This window comes from Bos grunniens, chromosome 2, assembly GCF_055505025.1.
Source record: "Bos grunniens cultivar Pamir isolate PY7600 chromosome 2, Bosgru_T2T1.0, whole genome shotgun sequence".
Taxonomy (NCBI): Eukaryota; Metazoa; Chordata; class Mammalia; order Artiodactyla; family Bovidae; genus Bos; species Bos grunniens.
In genome coordinates this window covers 123123969-123136598 of record NC_141166.1, presented here as the reverse complement: position 1 = coordinate 123136598, position 12630 = coordinate 123123969, and positions in this window count along the sequence as shown.

Sequence of the window (12630 nt, the reverse complement as noted above, 5' to 3'; positions counted from 1 at the left end):
GAAATACTCAGAATGTCTCTGCTTATTTCTCACTGCCATCTACTGGTGCCTGATGTTATTTCTGATTAAGTTCTTTCAGGGAAGTCTATCAGGGACTTAACGGAGAAAAAGAAGTTGTTGTTCGGTTGCTAAGTTGTGTCCGACTCTTTGCGACCCCGTGAACTGCAGCACTCCTGGCTTCCCTGTCCTTCACTATCTCCTGGAGTTTGCTCAAACTTACGTCCATTGAGTCAGTGACGCTATCCAACCATCTCATTCTCTGTCACCCCCTTCTCCTCTTGCTCTCAACCTTCCCCAGCATCATCAGGGTCTCTTCCAGTGAGTCAGTTCTTAGTGTCAGGTGGCCAAAGTATCAGAACTTCGGCTTCAGCACCAGTACTTCCAATGAATATTTAGGGTTGACTCCTTTAGGGTTGACTGGTTTGATCTCCCTGCTGTCCAAGGGACTCTCGAGTGTTTTCCAGTACCATAGTTTGAAAGCATCACTTTTTCAGCACTCAGCTTTCTTTATGGCCCAACTCTCACATCCATACATGACCACTGGAAAAACTATAGCTTTGACCAAATGGATCTTTGTTGGTAAAGTGATGTCTCTGCTTTTTAATACACTAAGTTTGTCATAGCTTCTCTTCCGAGGAGCAAGTGTCTTTTAATTTTGTGGCTGCAGTCACCGTCTACAGTGATTTTGCAGCCCCCCAAAATGAAATCTGACACTGTCTACTTTTTCCCCATCTATGTGCCATGAAATGATGGGATCTGATGCCATGCTCTTCATTTTTTGAATGGTGAGTTTTAAGCCAGCTTTTCACTCTCCTCTTTCACCTTCATTGAGAGGCTCTTTAGTTCCTCTTCACTTTCTGCCATTAAAGTGGTGTCATCTGCATATCTGAGGTTGTTGATATTTCTCCCGGCAATCTAGACTCCAGCTTGTGAATCATCCAACCCAGCATTTCGTATGAGGTACTCCGTATATAAGTTAAATAAACATAGTGACAATATACAGCTTTGATGTACTCCTTTCCCAGTTTTGCACCAATCCGTTGTCCCAAGTCCAGTTCTGTTGCTTCTTGTCCTGCACATAGGTTTCTCAGGAGGCAGGTAAGGTGGTCTGGTATTCCCATCTTTTTAAGAATTTCCCAGTTTGTTGTGATCCACACAAAGTCTTTAGCATAATCAATGAAGCAGAAGTAGATTTTTTTTTAATTCCCTTGCTTTTTATATGATCCAATGGATGTTGGCAATTTGATCTCTGGTTCCTCTGCCTTTTCTAAATCCAGTTTGTACATCTGAAAGTTCTCGGTTCACGTACTGCTGAAGCCTAGCTTGAAGGATTTTGAGCATATTCTTTCTAGCAAGTGCTATGCTGTGCTTAGTCGCTCAGTCATGTCTGACTCTTTGTGACATCAGGGACTATAGCCCACCCGACTCCTCTGTCTATGGAGATTCTCCAGGCAAGAATACTGGAGTGGTTTGTGATGCCCTCCTCCAGGGGATCTTCCCAACCCAGGGATCAAACCCAGGTCTTCCCAGTTGCAGACGGATTCTCTACTGACTGAACCACCAGGGAAGCCCAAGAATACTGGAGTGGGTAGCCTATCCCTTCTCCATGGGATCTTCCTGACCCAGGAATCAAACCTGGGTCTCCTGCATTGCAGGCGGATTCTTCACCAGCTGAGTTACCAGGGAAGCCCGCTAGCATGTAAAATGAGTACAGTTGTATGGTAATTTGAACATTGTTTGGCACTGCCTTTCTTTGGGATTGGAATGAAAACTGACCTTTTCCAGACCTGTGGCCACTGTTGAGTTTTCCAAATTTGCTGGCATATTGAGTGCAGCACTTTAACATCATCACCTTTTGGGATTTGAAATTGCTCAGGTAGAATTCCATCACCTCCACTAGCTTTGTTCATAGTGATGCTTCCTAAGGCCCACTTGACTTCATACTCCAGGATGTCAGGCTCTAGGTGAGTGATCACACCATCAATGGTTATCTGGGTCATTAAGAGCTTTTTTGTACAGTTCTGAGTATTCTTGCCACCTCTTCTTAATCTCTTCTGCTTCTGTGAGGTCCTTGCTATTTTTGTCCTTTATTTATTGTGCCCATCTTTGCATGAAATGTTTCCTTGATATCTCCCGTTTTCTGAAAGAGATCTCTAGTCTTTCCCATTCTATTGTTTCCCTCTATTTCTTTGCATTGTTCACGTAAGAAGGCCTTCTTACCTCTCCTTGCTATTCTCTGGAACTCTTCATTCAGTTTGGTATATCTTTCCCTTTCTCCTCTGCCTTTCTCTTCTCTTCTCAGCTATTTGTAAGGCCTCCTCAGACAACCACTTTGCCTTCTTGCATTTCTTCTTCTTGGGGATGGTTTTGGTCACTACTTCCAGTACAATGTTACGAATCTCTGTCCATAGTTCTTCAGGCACTCTGTCTACCAGATCTAGTCCCTTGAATCTATTTATCACCTCCACTATATAATCATAAGGGATTTGATTATGAAGTCATAAAAATTCTTTGAGAAGGCACCTTTCAAATGAAAAGGTGCTTTCTTGATAAGTAAAGCTATCTTACGTGTAAAATAAAAATGACTACCTTCTAAAAATCTCCATAATATCTATGACACCCTCCAAGCATTATAAAAGTTGCTAAAAAGATTTATCTGCTACTACTTTTGAGGTATAAAACGAATACAACTTCTAGCCAACAATTCTTATCATAGTTGAATTACTGGCAAATGAATTTTAGCAAATTTAACAATATAGAATGATACTTCCATTTTATATCTAATATAAATAATGCATTCTGCAATGAATATGAGGGTGCAGATATCTTTTTGAGCTAAGTGTTTTTATTTCCTTCAGATAAACACACACAGGTAGGATTCTGAATCATAGAGTAATTCTGTTTTTAATTTTTAGGAATCTCCATACCACTTTCCATAGTGCCTGTGCCAGTGTTCATTTCTGCCATCAGTGGATGAGGCTTCCCTTTTTCCTACCCCCCCATCAGCACTTGTTATTTTTTTGTCTTTGATATCACCTCACACCTATTAGAATGGCTATTATCTCACTGCGGTTTTGATTTGCATTTCCCTCATGTTAGTGATGCTGAGCACCTTTTTATGTACTTGTTAAGTCAGTTTTATATTTTCTTTGGAAATATGTCTATCCAGATTCTTTGCTCATTTAAAAAAATCTTTTTTTTTTTGGCTCTTGAATTATATGAGTTCTTGATATATTTTGAATATTAACCCCTTATCAGATAATATGATTTGCAAACATTTTATAGCATTCCATAGGCTGCCTTTTCATTTTGTTGATAGTTTTCTTTGCTGCATCAAAGTCTTTTTAGTTTGATGTAGTCCCAGCTGTTTATTTTTGCCTTTGTTGTCTTTGTTTTTGGTGTTAAATGCAGAAAGTCATAACCAAGACAGATGTCAAGATGCTTACTGCCTATGATTTCTTCTAGTTTTTATGATTTCAGGTCTCATCTTCAAGTCTTTAATCTGTTTTGATTTTTATGTACAGTATAAGGTAGTGGTTCAGTTTCATTCTTTTGTATATGGCTGCCCAGTTTTCCCAACTCTAATTACTGAACACACTGTCCTTTCTCCATTGTATATTTTTTGCTCCTTTGTAATACACTGACCATGTATGCATAGGTGTATTTCTGGGCTCTTGATTCCATCCCATTCATCTGTGTTGTTTTTATGCCAAAAATACACTATTTTGGTTACTATGATTATGAAATACAGTCTTTCTCAAGATTGCTTTGGTTACTTAGGGGTCTTTTGTGGTTCTGTGCAAATTTTAATTCTGTGTGGCGCTGGAGCAGTGAGCGGCCGAGAGGACCTACCCCACTTCCAAGGTCAGGAGCGGCAGCAGGGAAGAGATACCCCATGTCCAAGGTAAGAGAAACCCCAGTAAGACAGTAGGTGCTGAGAGTGGGCATCAGAGGCCAGATAGACTGAAACCACAATCAGAGAAAACTAACCAATCTGATTACATGGACCACAGCCTTGTCTAACTCAATGAAACTAAGCCATGCCGTGTAGGGCCACCCAAGACGGACGGGTCATGGTGGAGAGTTCTGACAGAATGTGGTCCACTGGAGAAGGGAATGGCAAACCACTTCAGTATTCCTGCCTTGAGAACCCCATGAACAGTATGAAAGGGCAAAAAGATAGGACACTGAAAGATGAACTCCCCAGGTTGGTATTTGCCCAATATACTACTGGAGATCAGTGGAGAAATAACTCCATAATGAAGGGATGGAGCCAAAGCAAAAACAACACCCAGTTGTGGATGTGACTGGTGATAGAAGCAAGGTCCAATGCTGTAAAGAGCAATATTGCATAGGAACCTGGAATGTTAGGTCCATGAATCAAGGCAAATTGGAAGTGGTCAAACAGGAGATGGCAAGAGTGAACGTCGACATTCTAGGAATCAGCAAACTAAAATGGACTGGAATGGATGAATTTAACTCAGATGACCATTATATCTACTACTGTGGGCAGGAATCCCTTAGAAGAAATGGAGTAGCCATCACGGTCAACAAGAGAGTCCAAAATGCAGTACTTGGATGCAATCTCAAAAATGACAGAATGATCTGTGTTCAATTCCAAGGCAAACCATTCAAGTCTATGCCCCAACCAGTAATGTTGAAGAAGCTGAACAGTTCTATGAAGACCTACATTCCCTTTTAGAACTAACACCTGAAAAACATGTCCTTTTCATTATAGGGGACTGGAATGCAAAAGTAGGAAGTCAAGAAACACCTGGTGTAACAGGAAATTTGGCCTTGGAGGACAGAATGAAGCAGGGCAAAGGCTAATAGAATTTTGCCAAGAGAATGCACTGGTCATAGCAAACACCCTTTAACATCATAAGAAGACTCTACACATGGACATCACCAGATGGCCAACACCGAAATCAAGACTGATTATATTTTTTGCAGGCAAAGATGGAGAAGCTCTATACAGTCAGCAAAAACAAGACCAGGAGCTGACTGTGGCTCAGATCATGAACTCCTTACTGCCAAATTCAGACTTAAATTGAAGAAAGTGGGGAAAAACACTAGACCATTCAGGTATGACCTAAATCAAATCCCTTATGATTATACAGTAGAAGTGAGAAATAGATTTAAGGGACTAGATCTGATAGATAGAGTGCCTGATGAACTATGGATGGAGATTCATGACACTGTACAGGAGACAGGGAGCGAGACCATCCCCAAGAAAAAGAAAGGCAAAAAAGCAAAATGGCTGTCTGAGGATGCCTTACAGATAGCTGTGAAAAGAGAAGCAAAAAGCAAAGCAGAAAAGAAAAGATATACCAATCTGAATGCAGAGTTCCAAAGAATAGCAAGGAGAGATAAGAAAGGCTTCCTCAGCAATCAATGCAAAGAAATAGAGAAAAACAATAGAATGGAAAAGACTAGAGATCTCTTCAAGAAAATTAGAGACACCAAGGCAACATTTCATGCAAAGATGGGCTCAATAAAGGACAGAAATGGTATGGACCTAACAGAAGCAGAAGATATTAAGAAGAGGTGGCAAGAATACACAGAAGAGCTATACAAAATAGATCTCCACAACCTAGATCATCATGATGGCATGATCACTCACCTAGAGCCAGACACCCTGGAATGTAAAGTCAGTGGGCCTTAGGATGCATCACTATGAACAAAGCTAGTGGAAGTGATGGAATTCCAGTGGAGCTATTTCAAATCCTAAAAGATGATTCTGTTAAAGTGCTGCAGTCAATATGCCAACAAATTTGGAAAACTCAGCAGTGGCCACAGGACTGGAGAAGGTAAGTTTTCATTCCAATCCCAAAGAAAGGCAATGCCAAAGAATGCTCAAACTACCACACAATTACACTCATCTCACACGCTAGCAAAGTAATGCTCAAAATTCTCCAAGCCAGGCTTGAGCAATACGTGAACCATGAAATTCCGGATGTTCAAGCTGGTTTTAGAAAAGGCAGAGGAACCAGAGATCAAATTGCCAACATCTGCTGGATCATCAAAAAAGCAAGAGAGTTCCAGAAAAACATCTATTTCTGCTTTATTGACTATGCCAAAGCCTTTGACTGTGTGGATCACAATAAACTGTGGAAAATTCTGAAAGAGATGGGCATACCAGACCACCTGACCTGCCTCTTGAGAAACCTGTATGCAGGTCAGGAAGCAACAGTTAGAACTGAACATGGAACAACAGACTGGTTCCAAATAGGAAAAGGAGTCCGTCAAGGCTGTATGTTGTCATCCTGGCTATTTGACTTATATGCAAAGTACATTGAGAAACACTGGGCTGACTGAAGCACAAGCTGGAATCAAGATTGCCGGGAGAAATATCAATAACCTCAGATATGCAGATGACACCACCCTTATGGCAGAAAGTGAAGAGGAACTAAGAAGCCTCTTGATGAAAGTGAAAGAGGAGAGTGAAAAAGTTGGCTTAAAGCTCAACATTCAGAAAACTAAGATCATGGCATCTGGTCCCATCACTTCATGGCAACTAGATGGAGAAACAGTGGAAACAGTGCCTGACTTTTTTTGGGCTCCAAAATCACTGCAGATGGTGACTGCAGCCATGAAATTAAAAGATGCTTGCTCCTTGGAAGGAAAATTATGACCAACCTAGACAGCATATTAAAAAGGCAGAGACATTACTTTGCCAACACAGGTCTCTCCAGTCAAGGCTGTGGTTTTTCCAGTAGTCATGTATGAATGTGAGAGTTGGAGGATGAAGAAAGCTGAGCACTGAAGAATTGATGCCTTTGAACTGTGGTGTTGGAGAAGACTCTTGAGAGTCCCTTGGACTGCAAGGAGATCCAACCAGTCCATCCTAAAGGAGATCAGTCCTGGGTGTTCACTGGAAGGACTGATGTTGAAGCTGAAACTCCCAATACTTTGGCCTTCTGATGCAAAGAGCTGACTCGTCTGAAAAGACCCTGATGCTGGGAAAGATTGAGGGCAGGAGAAGGGGACGACAGAGGATGAGATGGTTGGATGGCATCACCAACTCAATTGACATAAGTCTGAGTAAACTCCGGGAGTTGGTAATGGACAGGGAGGCCTGGTGTGCTGTAGTCCATGGGGTTGCAAAGAGTCAGACACAACTGAGTGACTAAACTGAAGTGAAAAAATTTTAAGACTGGTTGTATTGCTCTGGAAAATGTCATTGGAATTTTGATATTGCAGAGTCTACAGATTGCTCTGCATAGTATGGACATCTTAACAATATTCTTCCATCCATGAGCATGAAATGTCTTCCCATTTATTTGAGACTTTTCAATTTTTTTCAATATAGTTGTTAGTGTACAGGTCTTTCACCTTCTTGGTTAAATTTATTCCTAGATACCCTTTTTTGATGCAGTTGTAAACGGGATTGTTTTCTTAACTTCTCTGACAGTTTATTACTGTGTAGAAATGGAACTGACTTTTCTGTATTCATTTTGTATCCTTCAATTTTACTAATTTATTAGTTCTAACAGTTTTTTTTTTTTTTTTTGGTAGAGTTGTCAGGGTTTTCTATATATAACATTCTTGCCTAATGGCTTTGGCTAGAGCTTCCAGTGCTGTGCTAGATAAAAATGGCAAGGGTGAGCATCTTTATCATGATCTTGATCTTAGAGAAAGAGCTTTAAACTTTTCACCATTGAGTATGTGGTTAGCTTGTCATACATAGCCTTTGTCATGTTGAGGTACTATTCCTTTACCTACTTTCTTAAGAGTTTATTAAGAATAGATGTTGAATTTGATCAAATGCCTTTTCTGCATCTATTCAGATGATCATTTTTATATTTCATGTTTTAAAATGTGATTTGTAGATGATTTGCAGATGTTGAGCCATCCTTGCATCTCTGGAATATATCCACTTGATCATGGTATTTGCTCATTTTACTGTATTTTTGAATTTGGTTTGATAATCTTTTGAGGATTTTTGCATTTCTCTTCATTAGGGATATTTGCCTGTAATTTTCTTTTCTTATATTGGCTTGTAACCTTCCTTTCCTTGACTGGTTTTTGTATTGGGGTAACACTAAACTCCTAAACTGAGTTTCGAAGTTTCCCTCTTCTATTTTTCGGAAGAGTTTGAGAAAGGTTGTCATCTGGTCTTGGACTTTTGTTTGCTGAAAAGTTTCAGATTACTGAGTCAACCTCCTTACGTGTAATGGGTCTGTTCAGATTTCCTGTATCTTACTAAATTGTATGTTCTAGGAATTATCCTTTTTTCTCACTTATTCAATTTAAAGTTTTATCAATTTTGTCTTTCCAACAAACCATCTCAGTTTCTGTTGTCCTTTTAGTCTCCATTTGATTTATTTCTGTTCTGATATTTATTATTTTCTTCCTACTACTCTTGGACTTTGTTCTTGTTTTTCTAGTTCCTTTAGATGTAAATTAGGGTGTTTGAGAATTTTGTTTCCTGTTTTCTTTTCCTGTAGGCTTTTTATCACTGTTTGCTTCTTAGAACTGCTTTTGCAGCATCCCATGACTTTTGGTATTTTGCAGTTCCATTTTCATTTGTCTCAAGTTTTGATTTTCCTTTTGATTTCTTCTTTGACCCATTTGCTGTTCAGGAAAATGTTGTTTAATCTCCACACATTTGAGAATTTTCCAGTCTTCCTTTTATACTTGGGCTCTAGTTTCCTACCATTTTGGTCAGAGAAAATGCTTGATATGATTTCAAACTTCTTAAATTTACAAAGCCTTGTTTTCATGGCCTAACATATGATCTACCCTGGATAATGTTCTATGTGCATTTGAAAAGAATGTATTTTTCTGCTTTTGGATGAAACGTTAACTCCATCTACCCTAATGTGTTGTTTAAAAGCCCAATGATCACATGAAATGTTTTCCTATCCCTTAGGTTTGTAAAGTAATGCTCAAAATCCTCCAAGCCAGGCTTCAGCAATACATGAACTGTGAACTTCCAGATGTTCAAGCTGGTTTTAGAAAAGGCAGAGGAAACAGAGATCAAATTACCAACATCTGCTGGATCATCGAAAAAGCAAGAGAGTTCCAGAAAAACATCTATTTCTGCTTTATTGACTATGCCAAAGCCTTTGACTGTGTGGATCACAACAAACTCTGGAAAATTCTGAAAGAGATGGGAATCCCAGACCACCTGACCCGCCTCTTGAGGAACCTGTATGCAGGTCAGGAAGCAACAGTTAGAACTGAACATGGAACAATAGACTGGTTCCAAATAGGAAGAGTATGTCAAGGCTGTATATTGTCACCTTGCTTATTTAACTTCTATGCAGAGTACATCATGAGAAAAGCTGGGCTGGAAGAAGCACAAGCTGGAATCAAGATTGCTGGGAGAAATATCAATAACCTCAGATATGCAGATGATACCACTTTATGGCAGAAAATGAAGAGGAACTAAAAAGCCTCTTGATGAAAGTGAAAGAGGAGAGTGAAAAAGTTGGCTTAAAGCTCAACATTCAGAAAACTAAGATCATGGCATCTGGGCCCATGACTTCATGGGAAATAGATGGGGAAACAGCGTCAGACTTTTTTTATTTTTTTGGGCTCCAAAATCTCTGCAGATGGTGACTGCAGCCATGAAATTAAAAGACTCCTTGGAAGGAAAGTTATGACCAACCTAGACAACATATTAAAAAGCAGAGACATTACTTTGCTAACAAAGGTCTGTCTAGTCAAGGCTATGGTTTTTCCAGTGGTCATGCATGGATGTGCGAGTTGGACTGTGAAGAAAGGTGAGCGCAGAAGAATTGATGCTTTTGAACTATGGTGTTGGAAGACTCTTGAGACTCCCTTGGACTGCAAGGAGATCCAACCAGAACCAGACCATCCTAAAGGAGACCAGTCCTGGGTGTTCATTGGAAGGACTGATGCTGAGGCTGAAACTCCAATACTTTGGCCACCTCATGCAAAGAGTTGACTCATTGGAAAAGACCCTGATGCTGGGAGGGATTGGGGGCAGGAGGAGAAGGGGATGACAAAGGATGAGATGGCTGGATGACATCATCGACTTGATGCACATGAGTTTGGGTGAACCCCGGGAGTTGGTGATGGACAGGGAGGCCTGGCGTGCTGCGATTCATGGGGTCGCAAACAGTCGGACACGACTGAGCGACTGAACTGAAGTTTGAGACTACCTGTGTCCTTAAGGCTGAAATGAGTCTCATCAGTAGTAGCATATAGTTGGGTCTTGTTACAAATTACATTTTTTTATCTTGTATATCCATTAGGAAATTATTCTAGTTCATTATAGTTACTTTTAACCTTTACAACTAGATTTGTAAATGATAAATTCACCAGTGTTAGAGTATTCCAAATTAACTATATATTTACCTTTACCAGTGAGATTTATATTTTCATGTTTTCCTCTTACTAATCAATGCCATTTTGTGCATATTCAGTCATGTCTGACTCTTTGTGACCCCATGGATTATAGCCCACCAGGCTCCTCTGTTCATAGGATTTTCCAGGTGAGAATACTACAGTGGGTTGCCATTTCCTTTTCCAGGGGATCTTCCTGACCCAGGTATCAATCTTGCGTCTCTTGCATCAGGAGGCAGATTCTTTCCACTGTGCCACCTAGGAAGCTCTACTGCCATTTTAGTTCGGCTTAAAGAATCTCCTTTAACATTTGTTACGAGGCATATCTAGTGGTGGTGATGTCCTTAGCTTTTGCTTTTCAAGAAAACTCTTCAATTCTGAAGGACAACTTTTGCCAGTTTTTTTTCCTTTCAGCATGTTGAATACACCATGTCACTCCCACATGGCCTGCAAAGTTTCTACTGAAAAATCCATTTATAGTTTTAGTGGGGTTCCTTTGTAGGGAACAATTTTTTTTTTCCTCTTGCTGTTTTTAAGATTCTGTCTTTTGCAATTTAATGATAACTTTTCTTAGTATGGGTCTCTTAGATCGTATTTAGAACTTTGAACTTCCTGGATCTGGGTGTCTTTCTTTTCCTAGGTTAGTAAAGCTTACAACCATTTCTTCAAAATTTTGTCCCCTTCTCCCTTTCCTTTCTGGGACCCCTGTAGTGCAACCTCTGGGTTGCTTGATGGTGTCCTATAAGCTATCTTCACTCTTAATTCTTTTACTTTTGCCACTCTGATTGAATTCCACCATCTGGTCTTTGACTTCACGTAACGATTTTTCTTAGTCTACTGTTGATCCCTCTGTTGAATTTTTCAGTTACTGTATTCCTCAATTGTGTAATTTTTATTTGCTACATTTTCTATTTCCATGCTGACACTCTCACTTTGTTCACGTGTCAGGGAGTACCTTTATGGTAATAGTTAGCATTTATTTCATTAAGATCTCTTTCTGAAGTTTTCTCGTGTCCTTTGTTTGGAACATAGTCCTTCTTTTCTTCATTTTCCTTGACTCTGTGTTGGTTTCTCTGCATTAGGTAAAACAACCTGTCCCAGTTTTAAAGGAGTACTTTTGTGTAGATAACGGTATCGTTTAACCATGCCCTAGCCCTTGGCTCTAATACCTTTGTGATCATTGAAGCAGACTTTTTTTCTCAGTGGCTCTCAGTAGTGGAGGTGTACCAAGACCTGTCAGTGTCCCAGACGGGAGGGTCTTATTCAGCACTTGGATGCAGGCTGATTGGAAACTGTATTCTCTGGCAGCAGGCTGTAGAGTATACAAACAGACCACTTTTATGGGACGATTGGGAGGCGGTCTTTGCTCTCTTTGCACTGAGGCTTGAAGGGACAGCGCATTATGGACTGTTTGCTACAGTCCTACAGGATCCACAAGCACTGCTGCCCCCAGAGCCAGGTGATCAGTCCCATGGGTGGCAACCACAATAGGTGGGGCACCAGATGTTTGCACAAGCTCCTTCCCAGAAGTTCTGGTGATCTGGTGTGAGGTAGAGGGACAGCACATGCCTGCACCGTCCACGGTCTCTGGAGAGTAACGAAGTGAGCCCTAAGAAGCCTGTTCTTCAGGCTAAAGCATTTAAGATAAGCAAATAGGCCTGTTTTACATTAAGACTGGGCAGCTTCAGGATATTTCCTTTGGGCTAAACCTTGGGGGATTAGCCTCAGTGAGTCCATACAAGCCTGTGAGGAACTGCTTCTCAGATTGCACTAGCTCGCGGGTCTGAGAGAAACCCTTGCTGGCTTTCAAAGCTACATTGTTTTACGGGCCCATCTCTACAAGTCTTAAAAGCTGCAGCACCAGCTGTGGGGTCCAAACCTTTTGATCCTTAGGAGAAACTTGTAGTCCTGAGATCCCCCTGGTTGGGTCACTGTGTCAGGTGGGATTTATGGTGAGACCATGTCTTCAGCTTCTCCTACCCATTCCAATGTGGGCTTTTGCTCATCCACCTGATGTGTAAAAAGTTACTCAGCTAGACTCTGGATTTCTTTCAGAGAGAACTGTTCTGTATGTAACTGTTATTTAATTTGTCCATGGGAGGAGGTGAATTTGGGAGTCATCTTGTACTGGAACCTGCTGATTTTAAAAACAAAAAAAAATCCTTTACCTCCTCAAAATGTTTGGAATAGAAGTTATTTAATGAATTGTTCATCAGTAGTTAAATAACATATAATAATATTTTTGGTGAACATTAGCACAGACTCTTAACAGACTTGTTGGCCCAGAGGGTGGACTGATGAAGAGCATGTTTC